Source organism: Schistocerca americana, chromosome 8 (assembly GCF_021461395.2).
Source record: "Schistocerca americana isolate TAMUIC-IGC-003095 chromosome 8, iqSchAmer2.1, whole genome shotgun sequence".
NCBI lineage: Eukaryota > Metazoa > Arthropoda > Insecta > Orthoptera > Acrididae > Schistocerca > Schistocerca americana.
Window position 1 is genome coordinate 191,355,891 of NC_060126.1, and position 8,594 is coordinate 191,364,484.

General features: G+C 45.9%; 1 non-coding gene across 1 annotated transcript; it reads left to right on the forward strand.

Moving 5' to 3' along the window:
- Positions 1 to 7,904: 7,904 nt before the first annotated feature.
- On the forward strand, positions 7,905 to 7,979 carry Trnas-cga. The gene has a single exon. It is a non-coding gene; the product is annotated as a tRNA-Ser (tRNA).
- Positions 7,980 to 8,594: the final 615 nt, after the last annotated feature.

An 8,594-nucleotide genomic window follows, 5' to 3' on the forward strand; every position in this document is an offset into this window, starting at 1 on the left:
ACCGATCCCGAAATCCGATGCATCTACCATCAACAAAAGGGGTTTCTGGGGATCGAATGGCGTAAGGCAAGTATTGGAAAGCAACGCCGATTTCAACTGGCGAAATGCGCGTTCGCATTCCGTCGTCCAGACGAACGAAAAACCTTTACGGCGTAAGCGATGAAGCGGAGCTGAAATTGAAGAGGCGTGGCGCACATATTTATGATAGTAATTGATTTTTCCCAGCACACTCTGTAGCTGCTTCAAATTCTGCGGCGAAGGCAAGTCTTGTATGGCACGGAGGTGCTCTGGACTGGGATGTATGCCTTGGGCATTGAGTACATGGCCCAGATAGGGTAAGTTACGAGCAAAAAACACACATTTATTCTTCCGCCAGCGAAGACCATTTTGTCGCAAGACCTGAAATAATGTTCTGAGATTGGCTAAATGTTCTTCTTCCGTCTTTCCGGAGATCACAATATCGTCCAGATAGTTTGCTGCAGTAGGGACCGACGCACAAACAGTTTGGAGATATTGCTGAAACAATGCAGGGGCGGATGCACACCCGAATGGCAGTCGTTTGAATCGGTACAAACCAAGATGCGTGTTAACCACCAAGACGCGCTGGGATTCGTCGTCCACCGGTATTTGCAAGTACGCATCTGCTAGGTCCAACTTCGAAAAATATTTACCCGGGCACAGTTTGTCAAAAAGATCTTCCGGGTGGGGTAAAGGAAAAGTTGGAGTCACTAGTTGTGGATTCACTGTTGCCTTGAAGTCCACGCAAAGTCTCATTTTTCCTGAAGGTTTTGGCAAAATTACTAAGGGTGATGCCCAGAGAGAAGCCTGCACACGTTCAATCACACTTTGTGATTCCAAATCGTGTAATGATCTTGCGACCTCATCACGCAATGCGTGGGGAACATCGCGCGCTCTGAAAAATTTCGGTTGCGCGTTTACTTTCAGTTCCAAATGTGCTTTATAGTTCTTAGCGCAACCAAGGCCCGGTGCAAAAATGTCTGCAAACTCTTCACATAGACGAGAAACACTGGCTGAAGGCACAGTCTGGTTCACTGATAGGACCTGATTGACTATAGACAAACAACTGAAATAAATCTAAACCAAACAAGTTCACTGCAGAAGAAGAACGAAGGACATAAAATGACACAAGTTTTGTTTGTCCCTTGTATGTTGCAAGAAGGCTGCACTGTCCTAACACAGGGATATGCTGACCGGAATAGCTACTGAGCTTAACATTTGTGGCACGCAACGGAGGTGTGCCCAGCTGTTTGTACGTGTCTTGATTGATCAGTGAAACTGCAGCCCCGGTATCGAGCTGGAACGGCATCACTTTGCCATTAATGTCCAAGTCGACAAAAAGTTTATTGTCCTGCTGACGACAAGAGCGACTGTCTCGTGCAACGTGAACTGACACTGGTACAGAATCACTTGCGACTTGACGTGATTTCCGGCGACGTCGACGCACACTATTTGTGGGACGAACAAAGTCACTGTTAGAGAGAGTGGCACTGGGCGGAGTGGGATGAACTACATGAATTTCCATGGGCGAAGGTTCATGAGCCGGAGTATCCTCGGTTCGATTCCGATTCCGGCGCGAAGCAAAGGGCCTGGAATGGTTGTGAGTGTCCGATCGGAGCTTTTTCTGGCAAACACTTTGAATATGTCCCTTTTTATTACAGAAAAAGCAAATAGCCTGGCGTGATGGGAAATTCTCACGCGAATGTTTAGTAGCACACCGCGGGCATGATTTTAGCACTGCATTTGCTTGCTTGCGCGGCAGCTGCGCGGACGGGCGCGAGGGCTGTTTACTGTTCCGTGCAGCGCGCCCGGCGGGCCGGTGAACGTGACACACGGCTGGTGAAGGTTCAAATGATTCCTGAGCAAAGTCAAGTGTGTCCTGCCAATCCAATATATCTATCACTTGTTTAAGGGAGGGATTGACTAGTTTCAAAATCTGTTCCCGTATACGAACATCAGAAACGTTCTGTGCAATTGCATCACGCACCATAGTATCTGAATAAGGAAGTCCACATTCACACTCAAAAGCACAATCCCTAGTAAGGGCTTGCAAAGTTGCGACCCACTCCCGATTAGTCTGACCGGCCATACGTTTTGTACGAAAGAAGGTATACCTTTTGGCAACTACATTGACTGATTCTTTGAAATATGCATCTAATGCAGACAAAATTTCTTCGTAGGACAGAGTTGCTACGTCGCGTCGGGGAAATAATTTCAATATCACACGGTACGTCTGGACGCCTACGGATGCTAACAAAAAAGGCTGCCGCTCATTACCTTGAGTTCTGTAGGCGGCGAGATGGAACCCAAATTGGCGTGACCACTCCGTCCAGCTTTCCAGTGCCGCATCAAAAGGACGAAAAGGTGGTGCAACTGCGTGTTGTGGCTGCGGTAGCGGTGGAGCTGCGGCTGCCGCATCGTTTTGCATTGCACGTTGACCCAGGACAAGCAATCCCATCCTCGTCGCCAAACTGTTGTGGACTGGCAAGACAGCCAATCCACAATGACGGGTAGTCGAAAGGCACGTGTTTAAGCTCACGCAGGCTGGCGTGAGGTCAGGAACAGGTCAGGGATATGAGACTAGCAAAAATAGTACGTATCTGTTGGAATACTTAACTTTAATCCATAATTGGTGAACATCGGTCTGACGGTACATGCATCACAAGATAAATAGCAAATGATAATGGCGCCTTGCTAGGCTATGCTAACTATCGTCTCGGCAAATGAGAGGGTAATTTGTCAGTGAACCATCGCTAGCAAAGTCGGCTGTACAACTGGGGCGAGAGCTAGGAAGTCTCTCTAGACCTGCCGCATGGCGGCGCTCGGTCTGCAATCACTGACAGTGGCGACACGCGGGTCCGACATATACCAACGGACCGCGGCCGATTTAAAGGCTACCACCTAGCAAGTGTGGTGTCTGGCGGTGACACCACAGTAACCACTGTACATGACTGCTGACAGTGGTGGTCAGCAGAAAATACGGTCGCAAGAAGGCCAGCCGCCGGACGGTCACGTAGCACTACCAAAAAGGATGACCATCGAATTCGGTATATTGCTCAGACGCATCGTACTGCATCTGTAGCAGGTGTTGGCACAGCAGTGACACAACAAACTGTTACAAATCGGTTACTTGGAGGACAGCTTCGAGTTAGACGATCTGTAGCGTGCATTCCACTGACACAAAACTACCCCAATTTTTGACTTCTGTGGTGTCAAGGGAGAACTCATTGAAGGGCACTGATGGAGGTCTGTTTTCTGACGAAAGCTGATTCTGCCTCTGTGCCAGAGATGGACGTGTGTTGGTTAGGAGGAGGGCAGTTGAGGGCCTGCAACCAACCTGTTTGCGTTCTAGACACACCAGACCTACGCCTGGAGTTATGTTCTGGTATGTGATTTCGTATCACAGCAGGAGAACTCTCGTGGTTATCCCACGCAACCTGACTGCGAATTTGTACTCCAATATGCCTGTTGTGCTGCCATTTGTGAACAGCATTCCAGGAGCCCTTCGAACAGGATAAGGTTCACCCACATTCCGCTGTTGTAACTCAACAAGCTCTACAGAGTGCCAACCTATCGGTTTGGCCTGCTCGATCAGTAAATCTGTCTCCAATATGGCACATTATCGGACAACTCCAGCATCTTCCACAACCAGTATTAACCGTCCCTGTATTGAGCGACCAAGCGCAACAGGCCAGCAACTACATCCCCCGGCACCTGTACGACACAATGCATTCATGTTTGCATGCTTGCATTCAACATTCTGGCAGGTTACACCGGTTGTTATGTACCAGCAGTTCACATTGTCAATTGCTTTCAATGTTAAATACGTTACCTAGACAAAACTACTCCAGAAATTACGTTTATATGCGTTAACTATTGTTTGATGTTGCTATTTTTTCCTTCATTGTACGTCCGCCGACGTACCTGAGTGGTGAGTAGGGTTGCCTACCATGTGGAGGACTCAGGATCGATTACCGTTACTTTTTTTTTTTTTGGTCATCAGTCTACTGACTGGTTTGATGCGGCCCGCCACGAATTCCTTTCCTGTGCTAACCTCTTCATCTCAGAGTAGCACTTACAACCTACGTCCTCAATTATTTGCTTGACGTACTCCAATCTCTGTCTTCCTCTACAGTTTTTGCCCTCTACAGCTCCCTCTAGTACCATGGAAGTCATTCCCCCATGTCTTAGCAAATGTCCTATCATCCTGTCCCTTCTCCTTATCAGTGTTTTCCACATATTCCTTTCCTCTCTGATTCTGCGTAGAACCTCCTCATTCCTTACCTTATCAGTCCACCTAATTTTCAACATTCGTCTATAGCACCACATCTCAAATGCTTCGATTCTCTTCTGTTCCGGTTTTCCCACAGTTCCGGTTTTCCCACAGTCCATGTTTCACTACCAGACGTACATCCTCAGAAATTTCTTCCTCAAATTAAGGCCGGTATTTGATATTAGTAGACTTCTCTTGGCCAGAAAAGCCCTTTTTGTCATAGCGAGTCTGCTTTTGATGTCCTCCTTGCTCCGTCCGTCATTGGTTATTTTACTGCCTAGGTAGCAGAATTCCTTAACTTCATTGACTTCGTGACCATCAATCCTGATGTTAAGTTTCTCGCTGTTCTCATTTCTACTACTTCTCATTGCCTTCGTCTTTCTCCGATTTACTCTCAAACCATACTGTGTACTCATTAGACTGTTCATTCCGTTCAGCAGATCATTTAATTCTTCTTCACTTTCACTGAGGATAGCAATGTCATCAGCGAATCGTATCATTGATATCCTTTCACCTTGTATTTTAATTCCACTACCGAACCTTTCTTTTATTTCCATCATTGCTTCCTCGATGTACAGATTGAAGAGTAGGGGCGAAAGGCCACAGCCTTGTCTTACACCCTTCTTAATACGAGCACTTCGTTCTTGATCGTCCACTCTTATTATTCCCTCTTGGTTGTTGTACATATTGTATATGGCCCGTCTCTCCCTATAGCTTACCCCTACTATTTTCAGAATCTCAAACAGCTTGCACCATTTTATATTGTCGAACGCTTTTTCCAGGTCGACAAATCCTATGAAAGTGTCTTGATTTTTCTTTAGCCTTGCTTCCATTATTAGCCGTAACGTCAAAATTGCCTCTCTCGTCCCTTTACTTTTCCTAAAGCCAAACTGATCGTCACCTAGCGCATTCTCAATTTTCTTTTCCATTCTTCTGTATATTATTCTTGTAAGCAGCTTCGATGCATGAGCTGTTAAGCTGATTGTGCGATAATTCTCGCACTTGTCAGCTCTTGCCGTCTTCGGAATTGTGTGGATGATGCTTTTCCGAAAGTCAGATGGTATGTCGCCAGACTCATATATTCTACACACCAACGTGAATAGTCGTTATGTTGCCACTTCCCCCAATGATTTTAGAAATTCTGATGGAATGTTATCTATCCCTTCTGCCTTATTTGACCGTAAGACCTCCAAAGCTCTTTTAAATCCCTTCTAATACTGGATCCCCCATCTCTTCTAAATCGACTCCTATTTCTTCTTCTATCACATCAGACAAATCTTCACCCTCATAGAGGCTTTCAATGTATTCTTTCCACCTATCTGCTGTCTCCTCTGCATTTAACAGTGGAATTCCCGTTGCACTCTTAATGTTACCACCGTTGCTTTTAATGTCACCAAAGATTGTTTTGACTTTCCTGTATACTGACTCTGTCCTTCCGACAATCATATCTTTTTCGATGTCTTAACATTTTTCCTGCAGCCATTTCGTCTTAGCTTTCTTGCACTTCCTATTTATTGCATTCCTCAGCGACTTGTATTTCTGTATTTCTGATTTTCCCGGAACATGTTTGTACTTCCTCCTCAATCAGCTGAAGTATTTATTCTGTTACCCATGGTTTATTAGCAGCTACCTTCTTTATGCCTATGTTTTCCTTCCCAACTTCTGTGATGGCCCTTTTTAGAGATGTCCATTCCTCTTCAACTGTCCTGCTACTGCGCTATTCCTTATTGCTGTATCTATAGCGTTAGAGAACTTCAAACGTATCTCGTCATTCCTTAGTACTTCCGTATCCCACTTCTTTGCGTATCGATTCTTCCTGACTAATGTCTTGAACTTCAGCCTACTCTTCATCACTACTATATTGTGATCTGAGTCTATATCTGCTCCTGGGTACGCCTTACAATCCAGTATCTGATTTCGGAATCTCTGTCTGACCATGATGTAATCTAATTGAAATCTTCCCGTATCTCCCGGCCTTTTCCAAGTATACCTCCTCCTCTTGTGATTCTTGAACAGGGTATTCGCTATTACTAGCTGAAACTTGTTACAGAACTCAGTTAGTCTTTCTCCTCTTTCATTCCTTGTCCCAAGCCCATATTCTCCTGTAACCTTTTCTTCTACTCCTTCACCTACAACTGCATTCCAGTCGCCCATGACTATTAGATTTTCGTCCCCCTTTACATACTGCATTACCCTTTCATTATTCTCATACACTTTCTCTATCTGTTCATCTTCAGCTTGCGACGTCGGCATGTATACCTGAACTATCGTTGTCAGTGTTGGTCTGCTGTCGATTCTGATTAGAACAACCCGGTCACTGAACTGTTCACAGCAACACACCCTCTCCCCTACCATCCTATTCATAACGAATCCTACACCTGTTATACCATTTTCTGCTGCTGTTGATATTACCCAATACTCATCTGACCAGAAATCGTTGTCTTCGTTCCACTTCACTTCACTGACCCCTACTATATCTAGATTGAGCCTTCGCATTTCCATTTTCAGATTTTCTAGTTTCCCTGCCACGTTCAAGCTTCTGACATTCCACGACCCGACTCGTAGAACTTTATCCTTTCGTTGATTATTCAATCTTTTTCTCAAGGTAACCTCCCCCTTGGCAGTCCCCTCCCGGTGATCCGAATGGGGGACTATTCCGGAATCTTTTGCCAATGGAGAGATCATCATGACACTTCTTCAATTACAGGCCACATGTCTTCTGGATACACGTTACGTGTCTTTAATACAGTGGTTTCCATTGCCTTCTGCATCCTCATGTCGTTGATCATTGCTGATTCTTCAGCCTTTAGGGGCAATTTCCCACCCCTAGGACAAGAGAGTGCCCTGAACCTCTATCCGCTCCTCCGCCCTCTTTGACAAGGCCGTTGGCAGAATGAGGCTGACTTCTTATGCCGGAAGTCTTCGGCCGCCAATGCTGATTATTTATCAAAATTTAGGGACCGAAGACGTTTTGATTATGAATCAAAGACGCTACCCCTTTTTTTATTTTTAGTTCATTTTGTTCGTTATAGTTCGTTGCAATTGTTCATGGCGGACGTCCCCTGACGCCCGTTGAAGTTCGTTATTGATCCATTCACTCAGTTTTTTTGTTACAGAGGACAGCTAAGCCTCTGACCGAACACACTGAGCCACCGTGCCGGCCCCCCTAGACCACCGTTACTACCAGGGATTTTTCCTTGGTGGGGGTGTGCTCAGCCGTCTGATGCCAATTGAGGAGCTGGTAACCAAGCAGTAGCGGTTTCCGCGCACGTAAACTAATAACGGCAGGGAGAGTGGTGTTTTGACGCCACTCCCCCCAACCGCATTGAGTGACGCGATTGGGAGAGGGAGACACGGTGGTCGGTCGGTGACTATATTGCCACCGGGGCTTATGGACGGATTGCTTTCATAATTATTTTTTTTTTTACAGATTGTAAATAGCTCCCGAACAGAATTACATCAGATTGAAATTGTGTGCCGGACCGAGCCTCGAACTCGGAACCTTTGCCTTTCGAGGGCCAGTGCTCTACCAACTGAGCTACCCAAGCACGACTCACGTCCCGCCCTCACAGCTTTAATTCCGCCAGTAGCTGTGAGGACGGGGCGTGAGTCGTGCTTGGGTAGCTCAGTTGGTAGGGCACTTGCCCTCGAAAGGCAAAGGTCCCGAGTTCGAGTCTCGGTCCGGTACACAGTTTTAATCTAAGTTTCATTTCAGCGCACACACCGCTGTAGAGTGAATATTTCATTATAGAATTACATAAGAAAATCGGCCCTCAAATTTAATTAGGGTGTCATATGTTTACATTTAAAATACTAGATCTGCTAACCACTCTCTTCACCAGCTGCTCACTGTTAGCAACACTACTGTCAAGCAACTAAAACACTACCTATGCAAAATTAGCAGTTACAATTACCTGTACACCAGCATTTTTGATCCTTGCTACAGCCACAGCGTAATAATAACAGGCGACATTATCATAGCTCCCATTACGACAAGAGAAACACGCCCAGCGTGCAAGCAAACTAACCTCGATACACAACACCACGGACTTTGGTGTTCCGTGTGAAGTGTAATTGAGAAATCGTTACACTCAGTGCACACCGCTTGTGTTCTTCACCCTACAGTCTACGCCAAACACGGCTTGAATCAGATCAACCGACCAGTACTCCACGATCGGTCACTAATGCAAACTGTTAGTGTTTCTCTTGTAATGCGGAAGCCTATTTCTGTGTATCCTTTGGAATTGGCGTCTTGTTGCCCGGAAAGGACATCAACAGCCCTTCTGGCCAGTTTTTGAATCCA